This window comes from Amblyomma maculatum, chromosome 6 (genome assembly GCF_055883805.1).
Source record: "Amblyomma maculatum isolate TAMU_Amacu chromosome 6, ASM5588380v1, whole genome shotgun sequence".
Lineage (NCBI taxonomy): Eukaryota > Metazoa > Arthropoda > Arachnida > Ixodida > Ixodidae > Amblyomma > Amblyomma maculatum.
Window position 1 is genome coordinate 168390871 of NC_139349.1, and position 27769 is coordinate 168418639.

Here is a 27769-nt window from a genome sequence, read left to right on the forward strand (position 1 = left end):
GGCCATATTGCCAGATACTGCCGAAATCGCACTCCCTATGAGTTTCTATCGCGCCGCACATCACCTTCCTGGCAGCCAACCCGGGATCAGAACGCAGCCGCTGATTCATCTGCAGGTTCCGTTGCGACTGACCGTACTACCTTTGCTACTCGCCGCTCCCTATCTCCTCTGCGCCGGCGTCCCAATCATGCGCAAGAGGAAAACTGAATGCCGCAGCTCCTGAGGCGAGACCTGCGCAACGAGCGAACTGTAAAAGGCCTCACGTATCTCCTGCGAATCTGCTTGAAGTTTCTGTTGAGGGGGTCATAGTACTGGCTCTGGTCGACACCAGCGCTGCTGTTTCTGCCATGGCTGCAAGTCTTTGCCGTTCCTTGCGCAAAGTGACGACACCTATTTCAGGATTCTCGCTATGCACGGCAAGTGCCCAGCCTGTAGAGCCTATAGCGATGTGCACCGCTCGAGTCATCATTCAAGATGTTTTGTACGCAATAGAGTTCGCAGTTTTGCCTTCCTGCTCTCATGATCTTATCTTGGGTTCGGATTTTCTGTCGCGTCATAATGCGGTGATGAACTGTGCACGTGCCGAACTGGAGTTTTTTGCGCTAGACGTACCGTCGCCGGACGTTCCTATTCCCAAAGTCCTCGTTGCCGAAGATACTGATCTCCCTGCGTGCTCTTTCGTTCTTGTGCCCACCGCTCGTGCTTTTTCCCGCCGTTCTGATGTACTTTTCATCCCATCGCCTATATTTCTGAGCCGTAAAAATTTTCTGCCGTACGCCGTACTTCCTGTGTCAGCTGGCCTTACCGCGCTCTGGATTTGCAATCCGTTCTCATTTCCCGTATCCCTGCATCGCGGTGAATGCCTCGGCACCATCCAGCTCATTGATTCTATTCTCCCTGGTGACGCAGCACCCGCTTCACAGCCCGCTGACTTGGCTGCACTTACACCGCCTGTTCTTGCGCTGGACCAGTCTTCTGCCGATGTTTTCCTCCGCTCCATCGATGCCAGTCTTCCTGAACCTCAACGCTCTGAACTTCTCGCGCTGCTTCATCAGTTCCGTTCTTTATTCGACTCTCACCAGCCTGCTTTGAGCCGCACATCAACTGTTTCCCCTCACATTGACACCGGTTCCCATGCTCCTCTGCGTCAGCGCCCCTATCAAGTGTCGGCCACCGAGCGCCGAGTTATTGAAGGCCAAGTTCAAACAATGCTACAGAATGGAGTGATTGAGCCTTCAAATAGTCCCTGGTCCTCCCCTGTTGTCCTAGTGCGGAAGAAAGACGGTTCTATTCGCTTCTGCGTTGACTACCGTCGCCGAAACAAAATCACGAGTCAAGACGTCTGCCCTCTTCCGCGTATAGATGACGCATTAGACTGCTTACAAGGTGCTGAACTTTTTCCTTCGCTTGATTTACGATCCTGTTACTGGCAGGTGCCCATGGTTGCGGAAGATCGCCCTAAAACCGCGTTTGTCACCCCCGATGGCCTCTGAATTTACCGTCATGCCGTTCGGTCTCTGCAATGCTCCTGCTACATTCGAGCGTATGACGGATACAATTCTGCGTGGCCTAAAATGGAAGACGTACCTCTGTTACCTTGACGACATCGTGCTGTTCTCGCCGGACTTTGCGACCCACCTCTCTCGACTGAAGCAGGTCTTGACATGTCTTGCGAACGCCGGTCTGCAGCTCAACTTGAAGTGTCGTTTCGCTGCTCGTGAGCTGACCATTTTGGGCCACGTTGTGTCCAAAGATGGTATCCGTCCTGATCCCGCCAAACTTCGAGCTGTGACTGCATTCCCGAAACCTACTACCATCAAGCAACTGAGGAGTTTTTTGGGTTTGTGCTCATACTTTCGGCGTTTTATACGGAACTTTTCTTCCATTGTCGCCCTGCTGACTGAGCTCCTCGGCCATAACTCAGACATTTCGCTGTGGTCATCAGCATGCGACGACGCCTACAACACCTTGCGCCGCCTCCTCACAGCCCCGCCCATCCTGCGCCATTTTGACCCCCAGGCGCCAACCGAAGTGCACGCAGACGCGAGTGGTGTCGGCCTCGGAGCTGTGCTTGCTCAGCGCCCCCTCTGACTTCGGTGAGTACGTAGTCGCTAACGCAAGCCGTAGTCTCACCAAAGCCGAAGCGAACTACTCTAACGGAAAAGGAGTGCTTGGCCATTGTCTGGGCAATCACAAACTTGCGCCCTTACCTTTACGGCCGTTTTTTTGACGTAGTCACGGACCATCATGCCCTATGCTGGCTTTCATCGCTCAAGGACCCATCCGGCCGCTTGGCACTGTGGGCTCTGCGTTTGCAAGAATACAATATCCGCGTTATTTACCGATCTGATCGCAAACATAAAGACGCCGACCTCCCGCTTCCACGGTCACCGCTTCCAGCCGACCTTGCCAGCCTCTCCGTCTTAGACTCCGTGGCATCTTCGATCGACGTCAGTCACATGCCTGCCGAACAACGGAATGATCCATGGGTCGCCTCCCTTATTGACTACCTTTCAAACCAATCAGCGATTACCTCTTCACATGCCCTTCGCCGCCAAGCTTCCCACTATGAGATTCGGGATAGCCTCCTTTACCGGCGCAACTACAGCTCAAGTGGACGGAAATGGCTCCTCGTAATTCCGCGCCATTTACGGACTCAAATATGTACAGCCTTTCATGCCGATCCACAGTGCGGACACGCCGGAGTTTTCAAGAAGCACACACGAATCCGTCTTCGTTACTATTGGCGCGGTATGTACAACTCCGTCCTGACGTGCCTGACGTGCCAACGCCGCAAACCTGCCTCTCCTCGTTCGGCTGGCGAGTTACAACCTCTAACGTGCCCGCTTAAACCCTTCGACCGCATTGGAATTGACCTATATGGCCCTCTTCCGTACACACCTGATGGAAATCGCTGTGTCATTGTCGCCGTCGACCACCTGACGCGATATACCGAAACCGCCGCGCACCCAGCTGCAGCAGCCCGAGATGTGGCCGGTTTCTTATTGAAGAACTTTATTCTCCGTCACGGTGCTCCTCGTGAATTGCTCAGCGACAGAGGCCGTGCTTTCTTATCCGAAGTCGTTCAAGCCCTGCTCGATCAGTGGAAAATCATTCACCGGACTTGCGCCGCTTACCACCCGCAAACGAACGTCCTTGTTGAACGATTTAATCACACACTCGGCGACATGCTCGCGAAGTACGTCGTATCCAACCACACCAACTGGGACATTGTCCTTCCTTATATCACATATGCGTACAATACTGCTAGGCAATCTAACACGGGTTTCTCTCTGTTCTTTTTGCTTTACGGTCGGCATCCATCTGCTCCCCTTGATACTGTCCTCTCCTACAACCCTGATCCATCAGAATACACTACAGTGACAGAAGCTGCCAAGTATGCCGAAGAATGCCGCCAGATTGCCCGCACGTTTACGACCGACTCTCAGTGGCGTCAAAAATATTGCCATGACACAGATCAGGAGAATGCACCACACTTTGAGACCGGCTCACTTGTGTGGCTATGGGTTCCATGCGGTAGCCCCGGCCTCTCTGCAAAGCTGATCTCAAAGTATCACGGTCCCTACCGCGTCGTCGAGCGCACTTCACCAGTCAACTATAATGTTGAGCTGCTTACGCCATCTTCTGATTTGCGACGCCGTGGCCGCGAGACTGTACATGTGCAGCGTCTTAAGCCGTTCTACGATCCAATTCTACCTTCGTCCCCTTAAGTCGCCAGGATGGCTCCTTTTTCTCTGGGGGGCATTGTGACCCAGTCGAAAAAAACTACAGAAACGTGTCAAAATTACGACAAAAAGTTCTGTAATTCTTTCGTAAACATCAAATTTTTCTGTAGTTCTGTAGTTTCTCTGTAGTATATTTCTGTTGTCTGTAGTTCTGTAGCACTTTCCTGTTGTAACTACAGAAATATCTGATGTTACTACAGAACATTCTGTTGTAACAACAGGTTTGCCGTCAAAAACGGCACAGAAATTCTGTCGTAAGAGAAAATTTTATGTAGTTTTTTCCGACTGGGGAAGAAGAAGATGAGCCCTTTTTGCTGGACGCTGATGAAGAGGAAGCAGTCTGTGGCATTGTGATCGCGCAGATCATCGTGCTCGTTTGATAATCGTGCGCTTCCTTGCCGACCTCGACGAATAGATTAAACCTTCTCTTACAATACATACATACATACATACATACATACATACATACATACATACATACATACATACATACATACATACATACATACATACATACATACATACATACATACATACATACATACATACATACATACATACATACATACATACATACATACATACATACATACATACATACATACATACATACATACATACATACATACATACATACATACATACATACATACATACATACATACATACATACATACATACATACATACATACATACATACATACATACATACATACATACATACATACATACATACATACATACATACATACATACATACATACATACATACATACATACATACATACATACATACATACATACATACATACATACATACATACATACATACATACATACATACATACATACATACATACATACATACATACATACATACATACATACATACATACATACATACATACATACATACATACATACATACATACATACATACATACATACATACATACATACATACATACATACATACATACATACATACATACATACATACATACATACATACATACATACATACATACATACATACATACATACATACATACATACATACATACATACATACATACATACATACATACATACATACATACATACATACATACATACATACATACATACATACATACATACATACATACATACATACATACATACATACATACATACATACATACATACATACATACATACATACATACATACATACATACATACATACATACATACATACATACATACATACATACATACATACATACATACATACATACATACATACATACATACATACATACATACATACATACATACATACATACATACATACATACATACATACATACATACATACATACATACATACACACCTGTTGTCGACATCACAAAATTAGTGACACCATCTTCCAAGTTTCTGCTACAAAACGCTGAGAAAAGCTTTCAAAGCATACCTCTGGAACCTTGTTGCCAGTTGTGGTAAGTCTCTTAGGAGGACCTTGGAAGTTGCTACTTCTTGCAGCTTCTGTAAAGTCTTGGACTCTGAATGAAGAAGTACAGCAGCACCAGTTCTCATATTACGAAATGTACAGCTCGTCATAAGGAAGCAGTCCCTGTTCTTGTATTCCTCTTAAGGTACAAGGTAGAACGAGAGAAAGAAGATGGCTAAAAGATGTCAAAGATCACTGAACAAGAAGTGGGAACAAGGAGTGTCAAAGAAGGAAAAACATCCGATTATTGAACAGAGCCCAAAACAGGATCAACTGAAAACAAGTTACCAAGCTTTCTGAGTGATTAGTCAGAATACAATGTACTCTTGGAAAGCTTTTTGTGCCTCTGCAGGAAAGAGAAAAATGGATTGCCGCTGTCCATGTGCTGAGGTTATCGGTTCATTGCACGGTTCATGGGTGCAGGGGTAAATAGGGAAGCTGTATAGGATGGGGATTTGCAAGTGCTGAGCAAGGCAATACACCATGCCGCAGGAATAAAGTACCATCTCCGTCCCATCCTTGCTCGCCCTTTACTGTAGAGCCGCAGAAAGTTCTCCAAGAGTATAGTGTGCTGCTGTTTAGTAAAGCTGAAAAACTTGCACTGATATATTTTATATTTCTATCAAAAAGGCAGAGTACCTGCACTTAGCCACTTCCTTGGTTCAATTTATCCATGCAGGCAGAATCTTCGTGGCTGTGAATGTCTCTTATATGATTTATAAGAGACTTTCATTTGGAACAATGAGTTCCTTGTGGCCCTCGCTTTAAGGCAGCTGACCAGTAGAGGTGGTTTTCAACAGCCTGTGTTCATGCCTTGAGCTCTTTGCAGTCGCTTCTTTTGGCCGCAGCAAGACTCTTCTTGCGAATACCTGACAGAAATATTTAAAAAACGTGATGCATACATTCCTTGCAAGGGTGCATAACAGAAGCAAACATATTCTAGCCCCCAAGAAATAGTCTGCACGATACCGTTCACGACATGCCACACATCGAATTCATGTGTGAAGTCCACCTTCTCCTTTCGAAAAAAAAACATTTTATTTAGGCGTGTCGGTCGGTCACAATAGATTCTATTTGAGCCTGGTGATCATGAAGAAATTCAAGGCCACGTTTCAGACCTTCCAGCTCCATGTGGCCACGTCAACCAACTTCATTGGACTGTAAAATGTGGAAAGATTGAGTACATGTATTGACACAATATAATCGTATGTCCTCTGGAGATAGAAGGAAAGTGAAGTGACAATTTGCCGCTCAAAACTGTCTTCTTGCACTGCTAGTTACATAATCAGTATGCTATCAAAAACATGCTAACGTTGAAACAAACCTGCACAAACTCAAAATGTCATATTTTGTTGTGCTTGAGATCCAGGCAGGAGTATGTACTGAACTTCGCGCTGAATCCAGGTGAATCGACTCGGCCATCACCAGCAAATTTCACATCTTGCTCAGCAACACCTGCAAGCAAGACTTGCTGTTCTTTTTTCCACACCATAAGAAAAATTTCCAGGAGCAATAAGCAGTTGCAGTCAATTGCTTAAAGCAATTTTATAAAAAGTTTGCTTACTGTCGCAGTGGCACGCGAGAGGTGAGAACGTTGGATTTTAAAAACGTCCTTTCTCCAAAAGCTTGCACACCGATGAGAGAAAGCATTCTAAGTGTAGCGGTACGGTTGCACCCACTGAACAGTATGGCTGAGGAGGGCCGTAGGTAGGCAGCTGTTGAAAGCAATCTCGGTTTTGCCATAAAACAAGGTGGCCTGATTTACAGACTACGCACACGAAAGAGAGTGCCTTTGCAGTCTACATGACATCTGCAATGTGCAAAACCGTTGCGGCACAAACTGAAGGGCTCCTCAAAGCGCTTCTCCTCGGGTAAAAAATTCTCTCATCCTCTGTGCTGTTATTGCAGTCCTGATTACAGCCCTCATTGCAGTTTTCTTGACCAGATTCGATACTCCTGGAAGAAATAGCAACCGTTCAGCTAGGTTAGACAACATAAAGAAACAAAAAACATGGAAACTTACGGCGCTACTCTTATTTCTGGCTCTGTAAGAATAGTAATCTTTATCAACAGTAATATGACACACCCATGATGCCAGTCATGCAAGGGGGACTAATCATTACGGCTGAATGAGTTACCACTGTCATTGCCGTAGTCACTCAGCTCATCATAGTGGTCACCACAGTCTTCAACAGGCACGGTGGTGCACAGCTGAACCTTGGTGGCTGTGCTGATAACGAAGGCACCAACTTAATACCTGAAAAACATTTGAGGTACATGCAGCAGTTATTAAAACTGAATGACATTTGGTTTAATAAAGTTGTAGTGGCGTCAAGGTGAGTTTTTACTGAAATTATAATTATTGTAGCATATGATATGAGCATATGATATGATTATGACTAGCAGCTTACCGGTATCGCTCAAGAGGAAAGTATACAACAGTTGCATCTTGCCTGTACTCACCTATGGGGCTGAAACGTGGAGGCTAACCAAGAGAGTTCTACTTAAGTTGAGGACAACCCAGAGGGCTATGGAACGAAAAATGGTAGGGGTAACATTAAGAGATAGAAAGCGTGCAGAGTGGGTCAGAGAAATAACTCAAGTTGCCGACATTCTAGTAGAAACTAAGAAGAAGAAATGGACATGGGCAGGACATGTAGTGCGAAGAGAGGATAACCGATAGTCGCTGAGGGTAACAAACTAGATTCCAAGGGAAGGAAAGCGTAGCAGGGGGCGGCAGAAAGTTAGGTGGGTGGATGAGATTAAGAAGTTCGCAGGGGTCAAGTGGATGCAGCTAGCACAGAACCGGGTTAAGTGGAGAAATATGGGAGAGGCCTTCACCCTGCAGTGGGTATAATCAGGCTGATGATGATGATGATGATGATGATGATGATGATGATGATATGAGCCCAACAGTTCTCTCAATAAGGTCTATATTTATTCACTTTACCGAAACAAAGCTTATGTCTGGGACATAATGGAAAAGGCATACCTATAGAAACACCACAAGGCTTTGTTTGTTTTTTGACGCCATTCGTCTTATCGCATTTGCTTAAGATGCTTTATACAAGTTTACTGGTATTTGCTATGCTGCAATGGAACCTAACAGATTTTTCAGCACTGTTACGAGCATTCGGTGCAGCGTCCTCAGCAGCATCTGCCAGTGGCATTTGACTTGGTGCCCAGCTCTGACCTGTATTGCTGTTTGGTGTGTTTTCTTGACTGTCTGGTATGCAGCCTCCAGGTGCGATATCATTTTTCATGCATTTTTAATTTGCATTGTCGTCTGGTGTGCAGCCTTGATTTGTCATCAGTACGGTATGAACCTGAAAGGCATAAGCCATATGTTGCTATTGTTGCAAACAGAACAAGCGTGTGCTTCAGTACGAGTAAAATATTGTGGGTAAATTCATAAACTATTTTGTTGACCTGTGAGCACTATGCAAAGTGAGATAACTTATTATATACCGGGTGTTTTTAGAAGGTCCAAAATATATAAAGAAAGGCACCTAACCTGATAATAATTTTAGTCCTGAGGCTATATTGGGGGATATTGCGGTCACTAGTAAGAGGCAGAAGGCTTGCATTAATTTATTAATAACTACATGTTATTTCACCTTTTATTTCCATATTATGTTGTATTTGCTGATTTAGAGCTCCTCCTGCCAAGAAAAAGATCTCTTTAAAAATTTGCACCCTGGCAGGCTACTTCACACGCTAACGGCCGCTGTAAGGTTGTTTTTTAGACCCACTCCGCACGTATGCGGGCGCACATTTTCTGTCCGCTTGCAGACGTGGTGCGGAAGGGGTCTTGTACGATCGTTTTGCTGACTGCCGTTCAGCTGGGGAGTTCCAGCGTCCCGATTGTCGCGCCCGGCCACCGCCTTCTGTCCAATAGCATGCTCCCTCAAATGACATTCAAAGCTGGCGCGCAACCCGTGCTGCGGGGTGCTACCGATTTCGGCACCTCGGCGCATTTAGCTTGCCTCGGGATCACCATGGCGTGGTTTTTGCTGTGATCATGGGCTCTCGTCAGCTGCCAAAGGAGTAGCGCTTCATAGAGTTCTTGAGTGCTTACATGGTCACCACCATAAATTTTAATTGCCCTTTGCTCGCACGGTTCGTAGCTGCCGCCGCATCGTCTGTCCCCTTTTCTGACTTTTCTAGTATGCCTTCGCTGATATTTTTTAGATGTTTCTACGGCGAATTTAAATTGAGCACTGTCGAATGAAGGTGTATTCATAGTTCGACGACCGATGAGTACAACTGCTACTATTGACGAAGCCGTTTTGTTTTGTGGGCCCAAGTCAGCCCAATAATAAGATATAGTTGCAGGCATAGCACGCACCGGTCCCGTTGATGCCAATGTGAGGATAAAAGACGTGCAGTGAGGATCAAAGACGAGAATCTGCAATGGCGACATGCGCTAGGCGTTAAAGTCACGAATGATGAAAGAAACATTCAAAAAGGAAGGATATGATGGTTCCAGCATACAGCTAAAAAAATGCAGTGAAGCCGACACTAGCGCAACCCGAGAAAGATACCAGGTATGGAATAGGATCTAGCATTGAATAGTCTCAAGTATGAACAAATGCAAGCTCTCTTTCGACTCCCACCCCATCCCCCTAAAGAAAAATTAAAATGAAATATGAGACAGATGTGCGAAAAGGAAATGAAGACTGAACGGCATTACCTGAAAAGAAAAACAACTTACTGACAACTGGTTGATTTCGGCATGAAACATGTGTAGCTATTGCTAGGTGGAGCTAGAGCCAGGGTAAATATTGCCTAGGATGGCAGTTAAGGTATTTACATTACTGCAGTTTGCCCTGTTGTTACTGCACGTTTGTTCCACAGGGCTGTCTTTGTCCTGCTGTTTTATGAAAGCATTGATTTGTGCAATAAAACATATTCTTTTAATTCTAGAGTTCCAGAAATCCAATTCTAGCATATTGTGTGATGTACGTAAACCAGAAGGTGGCTGTGACATTAAAACAACTAAAAAAAAGAGACCATGCAGTGTGTTACATTTTGAAGAGCAGCGCGACTTGAACAAGGACAGAAGGAAGACATACACGGACAGGCGCGACTTTCCACTGATGTTTATTACTCGGAACGTGGTAATATGTACATCAGGCTCCAAACAACAAAATAAAACATAAAGGCGATACACATTTCATTATGCACTGTAAACCACATTTGATGCCACCACGTCACCTCCCTGCAGCTAGATATCTTATTTCCTTGGCTGACAACGCGAAGTATGGGCTGCTGACACGCATCATTTTACCACACAATTTGTGCGGCTTCAATAATTTCACGGGTTATCTTGTCCCGATGCCTATTTAACGCTTTTGTTTTCTGGAAATATGCTGACAGTCTTTACTTATACAATCTGCGCAATGGATGCCGAGATGTCCTTTAACGAAGTTAAAAACATTGTTATTGTGTTTTCTTAGGCACTCGTTAAGGCATCTGCCCGTCTGGACGACGTACTGTTTGCCGCAAGATAATGGGATGGTGTAGATAGCACCATCTTTGCATGCAACAAATTGATTTTCATGTTTTATAGTACACTTTTCTCGTATAGATTCAGCGTTAACAAGCTTGCACAATTTCCCAAACTTTTCGGGAGCCGAGAAAACAACTATGACATTAGCTCGGTGGCCTATATTCTTTAGCTTGTGGGAAAATGTGTGGATATAGGGAATGACTATTGTCTTTTCTTATTCCTTGCCGGAATAACAGAATTGTTGTCTTCCTTCTGTCCTTGTCCAGGTCGCGCTGTTCATATTCAAAATGGCATACCAACTCGCCCAAGCATCAGTTCTAATGTGTAATATACCAGGTATCCTAGCTTTCAAAAGCCGATGTGCCCTAGCCCAGCGAATTATTCTAGCTCCGGGCTGTTGGGAGTTCCTGGCCTAGTTTGGTTTTAATTATTGAACCTTATAATAATTAAGAATAGTTATCATTTAAACTATTGGCTTCAAGAATAATTAGTATCAATAAGGAAGTAGTAAACTGCCTTCCAAAATAGCTGACAGAAATGTTTGCACCAAGGTGCCTTCTATTTTGCATAATTTCTTTTTTCATGATCTTAAGTGGCAAGAAGCCCAATAAAGGATGCGTCTACATGACAGTAATTCCACTTAAATGTCCCAAAACGTGATTCAAAGAATAAAATCGGCTTTTGTCAGAAGTGCTCTCCATGGTGTGGCTTTGCATGATGTCGGTGAGAGATATGTGTGAGCAGCTAGTCACATGGTAGCTCAATTTGGAAGCCAGTGAATAAATCTATGGAGATCATACCGTGATGCAAACATTGTGGGTAGCTGTTTTTCAACACTATCTACAACTTTAGAACTGATGCTTTGTTCTTGGGGCCAATAAATAAAGAAGTCACTAATTAGTTTTTGCTAACTGCAGAAAAACCACGGCTAATGGAAAGCCACTGGAGACTAGGGCAACTCTGAATAGTTATCTGTTGGTTTCACTAGCCTAGACCACTCTACCTAATTTAAAGATTGATTAAATTCAGCAGGAATACTTGGTACGCATGGTTTGCTGGCATAAAGACGGGTAAGCTTTCCTCTTGAGGTCAGCTGCAAGTGAAACAGTCGTGATGCAGCTGTGGACGCTGAATGAGCGGCCACCCCTCCCCCCCCCCCATTCCCCTAGAAGCCTTCTAGCAAGTAAAATTTCCACTGGTCATTCTTCAAATCAAGATATAGAGACATTGAAAGCAGAACACTATTATTCAAGCTATAATATTGTAAGCTAAATATAAAAAAGGTTATATATGAATATTGCTCACAGAACCGTTGTCGGCAAAGCATGAGTTAAGTTAAAACATTTACTTTGTCATTTATTGCTCAACAACAAAGAGCATGGTATTGTTTGACAAACAAAAAGTAAACAAGGAAGTCGTTGCCATTCTTTTTTGGTTAAAAGGAAGCCCTTTTCCTCCCCCTAGAACCAAACCCTAGGGCTGCCACCACCGTGATATGCAAAAGATTGATTACTCGGCACATATTATATTAACATGTTCTGCATGTCATGGACCATGTCATGCTCTGCCAGGTCATATTTGCTTGAGGTGTAGATTTAAGATTTTTATGCAAGGAAAACAGATATCCACTTTGGTCACATTTAACATTGGAAACGCATAAAACAACGAGTAACAATGTTCTCCTGAACAAACTAGCAGACATTCTGCTGCCTTTTCATCGATTACAGAACATTTTCTTCCGCACCTGCTTGCACTCTACAGAGAGGCCTCAAAAATTGCCTTCATCAGCATTACTATTTAGAATTTTGTTCAATATGCCTCTTTAGTGATGTGAAGAATGTATGTTGTATTTTCCACTGCTGTTACATGGTTTCAAGAGCTATCTCTGGGAATCTACAGCACAACATAGATTGTGCCCAAATGAAACGAAGTGCCATCCTTGATTGCCAATGTAATACATTCTTTATACAAGTTGGTAATGCATTGAGACTATACATTGTGCTCAATACGAAATGAAGTGTCATCATTAATTGCCAATGTAATATATTCTTTATACAGGTTGGTAATGCATTCACACTACATAGGTAGACTCAGTATAAATGACGTGTGTGTCATATGCAATGCTCAAATAGTCCTGTAGTCTCTTATCAGATGCTTTGTATTGAAAGGGGGTGCATGCTTTTGAGATCATGATGAGAATAAGCAGTACTCTGAGGGCAATGTATATGAGGTGGGTAACTACAGTGTGCATTGTAAGTACACATACGCATTGCTTCCTGTACTTTGTCCTGTCGCCACTTTGCGTAAATTCTAAAGGGCTTGATCCGAGTGCACAGTAGGAATCAGTTCAGTTCAGTTCAGTCGTTCAGTCGTGTCCGACTCTTCCTGACCCTATGGACCATATCACGCCACGTTTTCCGGTCACCCACTATCTTCCTAACATCCCATAACCTCATCTGCAGCGCCTCGAGGATGCCATCCTACCATCGCGTTCGCTGCCTACCCCTTCTCCGGTGACCCTCAACCTTTCCCAACATCAAATCTTTCTCCAGCGACTCCTATTTTCTCATCAGATGACCGAAGTAGCTGAGCTTTAAGTTTAGAATTTGACCCTCCAATGAGCAGTCAGGGTTTATGGTCGACAATATCGACTGATTTGATGTTCTGGCCGTCCAAGGAACTCTCAAGAGTCTCCGCCAGCACCACAATTCAAACGCGTCAATTCTTCGGGGGTCAGCCTTCCTCACAGTCCAACTCTCGCATCCATACATCACAACTGGAAAGACCATAGCACGAGTTATACACTGTAGGGATACCTTGTGGAAAAAGAAAGGAAACTGCATGACGAAATAAGGAGAACAAGAAGTGCTACTTAGTACAATGGCATTTATTCTTTCCTACTGTCCTTGTCTTTAGCAGTGTTTTTGCAAGCTCCGCCAAACCCGCTTTAATGTGTTGTGTAAAAGTTTTAAGAGCAGGTTAAGCTGACATATTTTCCACTCATCAAACTTTTGTTTCATGAAACACAGTGTTGTAAGTATTTATTTATTTATTTATTTGCCATACTACCAGTCTCTAGTTGAGACCATAGCGGGTGGGCATTACATTCGTAATATGGCCAAAATGATGATGACAAGAATTAAAGCAGCTCTACAAAAATACAGTATAAGGCAATTCTTAAAGCACAAAAAAAACTGAAAGTGTGTTATCAAATTCGCGCAAACAGCTCACATATAAAGAACACACACACGTTCAAAAACGAAACAATGGGATAACAGGCTGTCGACTGCGTTAAACAAGCGAACGAAAAAAAAAAGCAAAATTTGTAACCCAATAATGTCAGATCCCACCGTGGCCTGTAGTTTGGAACAAAAACTTGAAAATGAATCAACGTTAGTAAAAGATGAGTGCAGGCAGTTCCATTCGCTTGCTGCCAACGGGAAGAAAGAATGTTTAAATGCATCACTGTGACATGAAAATTCGGTTAGCGTGAACGCGTGATGGTTTCTTTACTCACGCTTATGTGATAATGAGAGATAAAGAGAGTTCTACTTAAGTTGAGGACAACCCAGAGGGCTATGGAACGAAAAATGGTAGGGGTAACATTAAGAGATAGAAAGCGTGCAGAGTGGGTCAGAGAAATACCTCAAGTTACCGGCATTCTAGTAGACATTAAGAAGAAGAAATGGACATGGGCAGGACATGTAGTGCGAAGAGAGGATAACCGAGGTTCGCTGAGGGTAACAAACTGGATTCCAAGGGAAGGAAAGCGTAGCAGGGGGTGGCAGAAAGTTAGGTGGGCGAATGAGATTAAGAAGTTCGCAGGGGTCAAGTGGATGCAGCTAGCACAGAACCGGGTTAAGTGGAGAAATATGGGAGAGGCCTTCGCCCTGCAGTGGGTATAATCAGGCTGATGATGATGATGATGATGAGATAATGAAGCATACTGTCTAAAATGGGGCTTTATTTAGCAGATGAGCAGGATTCGATCAGCAAGACTGGGCAGATCAGCGGCGAGCACAGGGAAAGCGAACACCATCAGGTCCAACACGCGCAGCGATCACGATATCACTGCCTAGAATGTTCCTTGTGTACTTCTTCCTCTTCACAATTACCCGCGGGACGAAGAGGAGACATCCTGGCGACTTACGGCGTGAGCAAGGCGGCAGGGTTGTAATAGGGTTTAAGGCGCTGGACGTGAACAATCTCGCGTCCATGCCGGCGTAGATCGTGAGACGGCGTAAGAGGTTCCACCACATAATTAACCGCAGAGGTGCGCTCCAGAACTTGGTATGGGCCATGGTATTTAGCAAGAAATATTGAAGACAGTCCATGAGCATTGGAAGGTATCCACAGCCACACAAGAGCGCCAGACAAGAAGTCCGGTGTCGAGTGTTGGTTGTCATGGTTGGATTTATGGCGGTACTGGGTGTTAGCCATGAATTCGCTGACAATTTGTCGAGTCTTTCGCATGCTGGGCTGCTTGAGACGCAGGAGTATACTCTGATATGTCTGGCTGATACGGGAGTATGGTGTCGATTGTAGCAGAGGGGTGACGGCCGTAGTAGACTGCTTTGCGGTATTGTAAGCGTAAGTGACATACGGAATTACGAGGTCCCGATTTGAGTGGTTGGAGGAGACGTACATAGAGAGCATGTTGCCAAGGGTACGATTGAAACGCTCAGTGAGGCCATTAGTCTTGGGATGATAGGCGGAGGCTGTTCTATGAATAATGTTGCACTTGGTGAGCAAGGCTTTCACAACGTCACTCAAGAAAATGCGTTCTCTGTCGCTGAGCAGCTCTCGAGGTGCGCCGTGGCGAAGAACAAATCGCTACCAAATGAAGGAAGCTGCTTCTGACGCTGTGGCAGATGGAAGTGCGGCGGTTTCTGCATACCTCGTCAGATGATCAACGGCTACAATAGCCCAGCGGTTGCCGGCTGCAGTGTAGGGTAGCGGCCCGTACAAATCAATGCTGACGCGGTCGAAAGCGCGTGGTGGGTTGGGTAACGGCAGCAACTCTCCAGCGGAACGTTGCGGAGATGGCTTGCGACGTTGACAGGTGAAGCATAGGCGAACGTACTTGAGTACGAAGGTGTACATGCCCCGCCAGTAGTAACGCTGCCGGAGACGAGTGTATGTCTTGCAGACACCCGCGTGACCGGATTGTGTGTCAGCGCGGAAATAGTCACAGATTTGGGAACGTAGCTGCCGGGGAATAACTAGCAACCACTTGCGGCCATCTGCGCAGTAGTTGCGGCGGCAGAGGAGTTTATCACGAATGGCGAAGTGGGATGCATGGCGGCTGATCGTACGTGATGGAAAAGCAGCTGTAGGATGGGAGATAAAATATAGCAGAGAATTTATCCAAGGATCTTGCCGCTGCGCTGACGGCATGTCAATGATGTGAAGCGATGGCGGGGAAAAGTCGGTATAGGAAAGGCTCGCGACCTCAGCTGTAAGGGGCAGCGGGAAAGTGCATCGGCGTCGTGATGCTTGCGGCCGGAGTGATAAACAACGCAGACATCATATTCCTGAAGGCTAAGAGGCCATCTTGCTAGTCTGCCGGACGGGTTTTTCAGTGAGAAAAGCCAGCAAAGTGCATGGTGGTCCGTCACAACGTCAAAAGGGCGGCAGAGGTAAGGGCGGAATTTAGTAAGAGCCCAAATAATCGCTAAGCACTCTTTTTCAGTAACAGAGTAATTGGATTCAGCCTTCGTGAGTGTTCGGCTAGCATAGGCGACCACGTATTCCGTATAACCTGATTTGCGCTGAGCGAGCACAGCGCCGACACCAATACCACTGGCTTCCGTGTGGACCTCAGTAGGCGCTGTGGGATCGAAGTGACGTAGGACAGGCGGTGCCGTGAGGATCCGGCGTAAAGTATTGAAGGCATCGTCGCACGTTGGCGACCACGATGAAATGTCAGAACTGCCGGACAGAAGGTCTGTCAAGGGTGCAGCAATTGAAGCAAAATTTCTAATAAAGCGGCGAAAGCCCGAGAAAGCTGCGTAGATATTTGATGGAAGTCGGTTTGGGAAAGGCTACTACGGCACGAAGGTTGACAGGTTCTGGAGATACACCTTCTCTGGAGACAACATGGCCAAGAATGGTGAGCTCGCGGGCGGCAAAACGACATTTTTTTCAAATTCAGCTGCAGTCCGGCATCAAAGAGGCAGGTCAAAACGTGCTTCACACGGTAGGGATGTGTGTCAAAGTTAGGAGAAAAGACGACAATGTCCTCAAGGTAGCAGAGACACATCTTCTACTTAGGCCACGCAAAATGGCGTTCATCATCCGCTCGAATGTTGCCGGAGCATTACAAAGGTCAAACGGCATAACTGTAAATTCGTACAAGCCGTCGAGAGTTACAAAGGCAGTTTTGGGGTGATCAGCCTCTTCCAGGGGAACTTGCGAGTAGCCGGAACGTAAATCTGGGGAAGAAAAGGGCTCGGCGCCGTGCAAACAATCGAGAGCGTCGTCGATGCGTGGGAGAGGGTAGACGTCCTTTCGCGTAATCTTATTGAGGCGGCGATAATCGACACAGAAGCGGATAGAACCGTCTTTCTTTTTTATGAGGACAACAGGTGACGCCCAAGGGCTGCTTGAGGGCTGAATCACGCCATTCTGGATCATTAGGTCGACTTGCTCTTCAATAGCCTGGCGTTCAGTTGCAAACACACGGTAGGGGCGCTGTCGTAGTGGTGCGTGGGTGCCGATGTCAATGCGATGAGTGACTGTAGAAGTTTTACCCAAACAACTTTAATGAGAGTCGATGGAGTAGCGAAATTGATGTAGTAGGTTCAAAAGCTGAGTGCGCTGCGTTGGAGGAAGATCGGCGTCTGTAGATGGGAGAGCGGGCGCAGGTGAAGGGGGGCTGAGCCAGTCACGGCACAGTGCGGCGCGTCGTCAGGTTCCTCAGAGATCAGAAGAGATGCGATTGGCTGGATACTTCCGAGGCATTCGCCATGGCGCAAAGAAGTAGGGGAGGTAAATGGATTAGAGACCCATAACATGGAAAGGCCAGCGGAAATAGCGTGCACAGCGTAGGGCTATGGAAGACACTTGCGGCGCAAGAAAGTATGGGCTGGTGTGAAGAGAACGGTCTCATCGCTAACAGAGGCACAAGCGACACGAACAAGCACAGAAGAGCAGGGAGGAAGGTCAATATCATCGGCGACGAGGGCTTTAGCACAGGAATTTCGTGGATCAGCGTCTGGTATGGCATCGGGCAAAGTCGAGAACCCCACTTCAGCTCGAGCACAACCGATAATAGCAGTGTGACGCGACAGGAAATCCCAGCCTAAAATAACAGCGTGTGAGCAACTTGGCAGCACGACGAACTCAATCGTATAAAGACAATTCTGGATAACTACTCGAGCGGTGCACGCTGCTAAAGGCTTGATATGCTGAGCGCTGGCCGTTCACAGCGAAAGTCCCGAAATTGGCGTTTTCACTTTCTTTAATGAGCTACATAGTTTTGCGTCCATAACCGAAATCGCAGCACCAGTGTCAATTGGAGCCATGACAGCAACGCCCTCGACGAAAACTTCCATAAGGTTGGCCGGCGACAGATGAGGTTTTTGAAAGTTCAACGGGGTCGCCGTTCTCGCCTCAGGAACTGCGGCCTCTAGTTTTCCTCACTTGAAGCGTTCTGTCGACGTCGCATCGGAGAGATAGAGCGGCGTCGCGGCGACGGTGAACGACGGTCGGACATGGCTGAGCGGTCTGAGGAGAATTGACGGCTGGCTGGAGGCTGAGTAGGCGCGGAATACTGAGGCGTCGAAGACCAAAACCTAGAACCATGAGTAGTAGGTGGTGCCGACACTGGGAGACGGTTTCGACAATAACGAGAAATATGTCCAGTCAGCCCGCAAGTGCCAAAAATTTGCCGGTTATCTGCCGTGCGCCAGTTATTTCGCGGTCTTGGAGCTGGTCGAATAAACTGCGCAGGTTCTCGAGTAGGACTAGGAGGCGGCTGAACGTAGGCAGGTTGCGGCGGAGCATATGTAGGTGGTGGTCGGGCAAAAACAGCCGCATATGTCAACGGGGCTGCGACAGGCATAGATTGAGGGGCTGGAGGAAGAGATTCAGCTACTTGTTCCTGAATAATCTGGCGCAAACAGGGTACTAGTTGTGAGGAAGGCTCTTCATGGCAGGACATAAGGGAGAGCTGTCGAGCAACTTCTTCCGGAATGGCGCTCTTGATTTGTGGCCAAAGGTCAGATTGTTCAGCTGCATCTGTCAGGCCAGCAAGCGACTCAGAGTGCATGGTGTTCGCTCGAGTTATGTCCCTTTGTTTGCGCAGTTCATAATAACTTTGAGACAGTGTGACCACTTCTGCGACGGTGCGGATTTTTCGAAAAGTCAGCATCTGAAAGGCGTCGTCATCAATGCCTTGCAGAATGTACTTAATCTTGTCGGTCTCTGACATCTGTGCGTTTGCGCGCTTGCACAAGTCGACGACGTCCTCGATATAACTTGTGAAATTCTCACCAACCTGCTGAGACCGCGCACGCAAGCACTGTTCAGCGCGGAGTTTCCTCACAGCCGGACGGCCGAAAACTTCACCGAAGCTAGCTTTGAACACGGACCATAATGGAACGTCCGCTTCATGGTTGCGAAACCATTGATTTGCTACGCCGGTAAAATAGTATATCACGTTGCTTAACTTCGTTTCCGTGTGCCATTTGCTATAAGCGCTCACTCGCTCATAGGCTGTGAGCCAGTACTCGACGTCATGGTCGTCAGTGCCGCTGAAGATTACGGGGTCTCGCTGGCGGAGGGAGTCAGCACACATAATGGCCGAGCCAACTTGTACCGCTTGGTGGTTAACGTCCTCGGGCATCGCAGGAGGTGGTAATGTGCGGCTGCAGGGTTCTAGGGCGAGAGGATAGATCTTAACCGGCAGCTCCACCAAATGTAAGATGGGGGTTTATTGAGCAGATCAGCAGGACTCGATCAGCAGGACTGGGCAGATCAGCGACGAGCACAGCGACAGCGAACACCGTCAAGTCGAACACGCGCAGCGATCACGATGTCACTGCCTAGAATGTTCCTCGTGTACTTCTTCCTCTTCACAACTGTGATAAGTCCATGTTAAGGGCGTTATGTAGTAGCTGATATGGGAATTTTAATCGCGCCAACTTTGCTCTTGCTGATAGCGTTTCGAGCCCGGATATTACAGCTAGTTCGGTTGGTGAATCTGTTCGCTTGTATTTGTTATGAATGAACCTTAGTGCTTTACGCTGTATTCTTTCAAGCCTCGAAATGTTAGTAAGAGAATGGAGAAACCAAACGGTGTTACCATATTCTAGTACTGGTCTAATAAAATCTTATAAGCTAAATATTTAGTGTGTGCAGGGGCTAGGTGAATAAATACATCTGAGAAAAAATAACTTGCGCAATGCTGTAGCAGTGAGGTTACTAATGATCTGAAGTCAGTGTGACACCTAAATATTTGTGCTTGTTTAAAAGGTAAGTGGAATGTCATTCATTTTATACAAAAAATTAGATGGCTGTTTTTTCCTGTTTACTGTCATTGCTTCGGATTTCTTTGTATTGATTGTCATCTGCCAGTTATTACACCATTCAGCGATTTTTTCTTATGACCTGTTAAGATCTTCGTGGCTTATTATTTCTCTGTATATTATGCAGTCGTGAGCAAAGAGTTTGATCTTGCAATTAATATTGGCAGTAATATCGTTAATAAAGATAAGAAATAACAGTGGTCCCAGAACAGAGCCTTGAGGAACTCCAGATGTGACTGCTACCGATCTGGATTGCACGTGGTGGTAGAATACCAATTGTGACTGTTGATGCAAAAAGTCCTCTATCCAAGCCAATATTTCGTTATCACCAATGAAGCTCCACAACTTTGCGATTAGTTTCGAATGACATACGCAGTGAAATGCTTTAGCGCAATCGAGGAATATGATGTCAGTTTGGCTGCAGTTATCAATATTAAAAACGAGGTCGGGGGCTACTTCCGTTAATTGAGTAATGGCAGATAAGCCTCGGCGAAACCTATGCTGTTGACGTGATATTAAGTTAAAGCATTCTAAGAACTCATACGTTTTGAAATTATATGTTCTGGCAACTTACATGCAGTGCTAGTCAGTGATATTGGCCTTAAATTCGATACTAAAGAAGTGCTGCCTGATCTGTGAATTGGTAATACCTTGCCTATTTTCCAGTCATCTGTCAGTATGCAGATACTAAGGGATTTACGGCAGATGAGACCTAGGAAGTTGCTGCATGATTCGGCGTATCGTTTTAAAAAGGCGTTTGGAATTTCTTCGGGACCAGTTGCTTTCTTATCGCCCACGCCAAGAAGAAGATTAAAAATGCCAGTGTCGGTAATGACAAGAGGATCAATTTTTAGAACAGAATATATTTCTGTAACGGGTATACAGCAGTTATCGACTGCAAACACTGAGCGAAAGAAATCATTATGCGCATTTGCCGCTTTAACCATCTCCCCGACTGGTAGATGAGAGGCATCGCTTTTATCACCGCCAAAATGTTTCCAGAATCGTTGCGGGTTATTGGTGAGGAAATCTGGAAGTGTAACCTGAAAGTAGTGTTATTTGTTTGTTTAGATTTTTTTAAGGGCTGTTCTTCCTTTCGATTTAATGTTTTGTCGAAGCCTCTTAACACGACGTTTTGCTTGAAGGACCTCACGAGTCACTAGTAATCCAGGGAATTTTTGTTGCAGGCCTTTTTGTTAAAAGGGGGACAAAATGAGATATGCGGTGGGTTACAATCGTTTTAAAAATGAGCCAAAGAGCGTTGATGTAAGTATCTATACTAGAAGAAAATGCATAAAAGGAGTTAAATTCGTGTTCTAGATAGGTATGGATGTTTGCATCGTCCTCTCTGTTAAACTTCGGTATTATTGTTTAAGCAGTTCGAGTCACGTCGGTAATTTGCAGGGGTAAAATACAAATCGGAATGTCATGGTCAGAGATACCTTTGATGATGTCATTCTGTGTCTTGTCCAAGGGAAAGTTTGCACTGAGAAATATTAGATCAAGCACACTTTTCGATGTATCCTGTGCTCGCGTTGGACATGCCACTGTTCGGCAAAGGCTGGAACTAAGCATTAAATCGAATATTGCATGAGATGCAGGGGATGAGGTCCAATCCAATCCATTTCAGGTAGGTTAAAATCACCCGTGAGTATCACACGTGAATTTCTACAGCGAATGTGGCGTTGCATGAACTCATGAATAAAACATATGCTCTCGTGCCCCGATGAAGGGCTTCGATAAACACATCCTACAAAAATATTACCACCATTGGTTGACACCTTACAAAATATTGCCTCAGCATCCTCAACGTCTGGCAATACGACGAAAGAAATGTACTTTTTTATTGGTAATGCTACACCACCACCACATGTCTGTATCTTTACGAATTACGGAATAGATTGGAGGGGTGATTTCAAGGTTCGTGATATCTGCCGACAGCCAAGTTTCAGTGATGCCTACAATATCAGGTTCGTACACTAAAAGCAAGTTTTCGAGATGATTAGTTTTGTTGAGGATACTTAGGGCATTTACAATAATTATGGTTACATCTTTGAATATGCCTTGCGACAGATGACTGGTCGACTCACGGTGTCGTTTTTTTTCTAACGGAACTATGTCGCTATGTATCATCCCATACATATATGCGGCTATGGACAAAGTTTGTCAAATGCTAGTGATACCTTTGCTTCGTTATCACGATGAGATGTGGATTTTTCCCACAACGTTTTGCGTATTTCTCGTATTTTTGTTTTGGCGAGAAATCTTCCCCAATCGAGAAGTCCGTCCCCTTTAGTTTGAAACCTGTTTTCAGAATTACAGTCTTTTGTCTCCAGTCCAGGAGTTTAATGATGACCGGCCGTGTTTTATTTGGTCCTGGTCTACCTAAACGGTGAATCCGCTCTATGTCCACTGGGTCTAGTTCTAGGGTGTCCTGTATTATTTCTTTATTCACAGTAATTTTAAGGATTTCGTTGGTCTCGTCTTGAACTTCAGGTAGACCATATATGATCAGATTAGAACGCCTGCTACGATTTTCTAGATCGTCAATTCGTTTTTCAAGCTTATCGATGACACATTCCATATCCGCTAACTTTTGCTGAAAGGAGGCAACAGAATTTTGCAGTCCGGTAAGAGTGTTTAGTTTTTTATCAATTTCGGCTAGGTTTATATCCTTAATATCTTTTATGTCTAAGGCTACTTCCTTCAGTTATTTAGCTATTAGCGCTATATCTTGTCCTGGGTTCGTCTCTGTCCCCTCCCAACAGCCATAGCTTTCGCAAACATGATGTCATGCAAAACACACACCTAGCAAGCTGCGGGCACGGCAGCACTACCAAACACGGGTCATTTGATCGATATTTTCCGTATTGCGTCCTCGCCTGCACGATGAAAGAAAACGGATTCAGAGCGAACCGCATCTCGGAAGTGCCGCCGTGCACAGTGCGAGCCGTAAGTTCGCCGCTGATATATATCCACCACTCCAGCGATGGCGCTTTTGTTTGCTGAGGCGCAGATGATCCACAGCTTGTCTCCGATGGGTGGGGCAGATGAAATGCCTTTGTTGTCAAGGGAGGTAGATAATGCGTCACGTGAAAAGCTGTGTCGTTGATCCCTCGCTCCGTTCGGAGTACGCTGGTATGTCCCGTGCCCCAGTCGTGGCGTGAAGCAGCTAGACGACCAGATACTGCACGGTAAAAGAAAATGGATTCCGAGTGAACCGCATCTCGGAAGTGCCGCCGTGCCCAGTCACACACTTTCTTGCACACTTTCCAGAGAGGAATATTCTTCTTGATTAAAACTTTCTGTTAGGCGAGTTGGTAATTCATCGTGATGTAGGTTTTTTTTTAGCGCAAACAAAAACAAGGACAAGAAAGGCGAGACGTACACACACAAGCGCTAACTATCAACTGACTTTACTCGTGGAAGGCAACACATATATAGGCAGAAGGGTGGGAGATAATGAAATGAAAGCTAATAACAATAGAAAAAATCACAAGGTAAAAGCCTGGAAATAAAGGAACATGCGCGGGTGGGCGTGTGTTACACTTGAAAAGACACTTTTGCCCGATTCAACAGGTAATAGCGTTCAAAACGTATCTCAGCCGCGAAAAGAGATAAAGAGGCTTCGCTGATGCATTCGTTACCAAGTTTCTTAATGTGATAGGCTTCTAGGCTAACCCGTGCCGTCCTATCTTTACTTTTGCCAAGAACCTTTGTTTCCTCAAACTGGGCCACCCATGCATGACGTTTACTTACGTGAGCAACAAGATGCTTATAATTGTCGTCATTAGACTTTAATTTCTGGGCTTGCTCCCTCAGGTGGTCATTGACACAACGTCCAGTTTGGCCAATGTAATACTTTCCACAAGACATGGGAATGAAATAAACCACTCCAGTGGACCATTTAACGAACGGCTTATCATGCTTCTTCAGGAACTCATGTTTTTGGCATTACAAATGCGTGGGCAGAGGTTCCCAGCTTTCTGGGTGCCGAGAACAACACGCGTACACCATGCCTGCCAGCTGGAGCTCAACATAAGGACCCTAGGCCTTAGGTTATACCATACGTTCACAAAATGTACATCGCATGAATAGAGCATATTTTTTCGCAGTTATCTCCAATCACTGGTAGCTCATACTAAATTTACGTGCGAAAAATATTTATTATTCTCCATGCTTCCTTTCCTTACAAAAATTTAATTTGTATGAAACCCGTCGCAAGATGTGTTATGCCTTTCAATGTTCTGCTAAATTTGATGGCAGGACATCAAACAGACAGTTCGGAGCAGTTTGGAGCTATATTTCATTTTGGAGCAGGTTGCAGCAGCGAAAGCAGTTTGGAGTAGAATGGAGCAATTGGAGCAGCACTTCCACCCTGACTAGGCTGCCCGCTCAGATTGTAACCATTCTGTTATAACCTTATCCTGCAATGCTAAGGTAACAGTCTGCATAAGTGCAAAGCAGAGCAGTGAATCTGTGAATGCAAACAGCAAATTCAATCCACGCAGAAAGGAAAGAATTCAGATTAAGTTACATGTGACCTCAGTGTCAACAATTCAGATGTTACATCCATGCCTAGGAGCTTTTACAATATATCAACATCAGCATTATAGAACCAATAACCATGTGCTACCGATGAAAAAATAAGGCAATTAATCTTGGCAAACCTGGTATGAGACCATGTACAGTGGTGGCCATACAACAAATATGAACTGATATGTACCCCAGAAAACCCAGCTGATCTGTGCAAGGAGCAAACACATTTAAACGAGGAGCAAATGCAAAAAGGACTAAAGAAATCTGTAATGCATCCTACATTGTCGAGAAACGTAAGGTCTGCGCATGCCCACCATCGATATCACTCAGCAAGCAAGCAATCATGGACGCAGCAAATAGACACATATACATGTGCATCGAAGACATCTGATTTTGATGGCATCGGAAATATCTCAATTGGTGCACCTTAGCAAAGGAATACAGCTGAATAGCTACTCAATACCGATAAAACTGAGTTGGCATGTAGTCTGGTGAGAGTGGAGCTGTCAAAGCAACAATAGGTACTGGGTGTAACGTTTGCAACTCCGTGTATAAAACCTGTATCACATTATTTGTCTAAGCAGGTTCTAATGAACTTAATTCATCTAAGTTATGCAGGAAGAAAGCAAACTGTAATCATATTAATTTCCCTTTTTTTTTCTTTCTTTTTAACCAAATATGTTTTTATACTCAACAATTCTTAGGTACACCAAAGTGTCATATCATGAGGCACGTTTGCATATGGTGTGTCTTTTTTCATAAGCATAACCCCCGCCTTACTGTATCTATTTTTTTGGCATCGCGTCAGATTATTCTTCTTTTTAAAATGATCCGATGTGGTGATAAAGAGCTTAGCCCATCACATACAGAAGTTGTGTTCAGTCGACTGGTTCATCGCACAGATACGTATTGCAGATATAGGTGCACATAGCTAGCAGGAAATAAAAATAAACAGGAAGGTACTCTCGAAGTGACAGCTGCCTGAAAGTACACAGATATTTTTACAGTTTACACAGTACCGTCGAGCACACATATCAGCACAAAGCGCAAACCGCAGAATAGTGGCTAGTAGCCCGAAAGTCGTGCAGCTAAGATCGTTTTGTGCACAATGTCGTTTTCGAAGGGCTCGGCGTACGCACGGCATTTTTCAGGCACAGCACACACATGAATTGCGATCAACACAGGTGATCGACACGTCGCGGAAACAACGTCGTGTGCACATTTCTGTTGCGGTCACTGCGATTAGCGGAACGAGTGCTAGACTAGCTGTCACCAAGTTAATTTCAGCATTAGGAGAACACAGGGCGGGACGAACTTTGCAAACATGGACAGTCCTCTTCCTTGCTAGGAGGCAGCCGCTCACGTCCTAAACACTTTGGCAACACATGCAGAGGCACTTTTCGATGCAGTGAGGAGCCGATTTGTGCGCATGAAAATCACCGGGAACTACTTTTGCTGGCCGTCGGCCGTGAAGATCCTCGCGGATATTAGAAACACTTGCGATGATCACAAACACATCGTGACACCGGTGCGACGTACACTTCGCCGGTTAGAAGATCACTGTCTTCAGCTCAGCACGGATAATAGTAGCGCATATGATTCGACTTGAGGGGAAATCACAGTCGTAGGAACACGGCCATGTTGCCCTGGCAAGATCGCGGCGAAGCCGGAGACGTGGTCTACAGGGCAACAAATAGCTGCAATCCGGTCGCCTGCTGATAAGCACGTGCAGCGAAACGTTGAGATTGAGCCAACTTTTCTACGGACGAAGGATGGCGGTGGGTGCTATTGTATGCCCCTCCTGACCGGTCGTCTCTGTGTGCCCGCATACGTGCGGAGCGGGTCTAAAAAGCAACCGTACAGCGGCCCTAATGCAGCATCAGCGGGCGCATCCAACGCAGATAGCTAAAAACAAAAAAAACTTCCAAGATTTAGGGCCGAACCGGGACCATAACCGGACTGCAAGCAATGTTGCTGCGCACAATGGGCACTCAAGAGATAGCTATTAGCCCGGCCGTAGTCGAAACCAGTTATTGGCAACGAACCAGTGCCTTTCCCTGTGGCTCTGAAACGTTTCCAGCAGGGTACACGAAATCACCGGGTGGAGCGACCTATTTCACAGACTGTGCGGTACTCTGGGAGACGCCTATCAAAGCGATATTTGTCGGCCTTGCGACGCGCGCTACATTTTTTAAATGCAAATTTGGTGTCCCGGTCACAATGCTTGGAGGAAGCGCTCAATTCTGCAAATACAACATATTCTATACAGAAGCCTGAAAAAAAGAAGAAATTAACGTATTTATTTTATTACCGAAATATTAGAAGTGCTCTGCCTGTTTCCTACCGCAGCCACTGATATAGCCCAAGGTCTAAAATAATTTTAAAGCAAGTTACCTTTCTTTCGAAAGTTTCTACCTGCTGGAAAAACACGGTACGTAAACTACATGCGATCCGTATGTGTATTCAGTTATACACCAGTACTGAAACAGACATTAACCATTGGGATAGCTGGAAAGCCGCCCGCACTCCTCTGTGACATCGCTCTGGGAGGTTAGAAACATTGAAGGGAAGCGGGCAAAGTGGAATATTGCACACCTCGTGTTTAGAAGATCTACCGCAGTGCGTTTTTGTATTTCCATTTTTAACTGCGCCATGGATGCGACAAGTTATAGTGCAGATTGCTGCCGTTCTGGTTCCAGCGCCGTTCATTTCACTACTATCGAAAGTATTGCATCCTCAAATTACGCGCCCTATTCTACACAGAATGAAGGTTCGCGCAGTCAAATTCTCACAGAGTTAATACAAAAATTCTTACCTCAAGCTTCCTCCTTTTGCCGAACGCTGGCCTAGATGGCGGTGACGAGCTCCTGTGCGCGAAGACAAACGGTGCTGCGCCGGGTTTCAGTCGAGCTGACTTTGTTGGCAGGCCCAATGAACGCATTATCAAC

At 45.3% G+C, this 27769-nt stretch overlaps 1 pseudogene; it reads right to left on the bottom strand.

Moving 5' to 3' along the window:
* Positions 1-5170: 5170 nt before the first annotated feature.
* LOC146187371 (uncharacterized) lies at positions 5171-8496 on the bottom strand (annotated as a pseudogene).
* Between the last annotated feature and the right edge of the window lie 19273 nt (positions 8497-27769).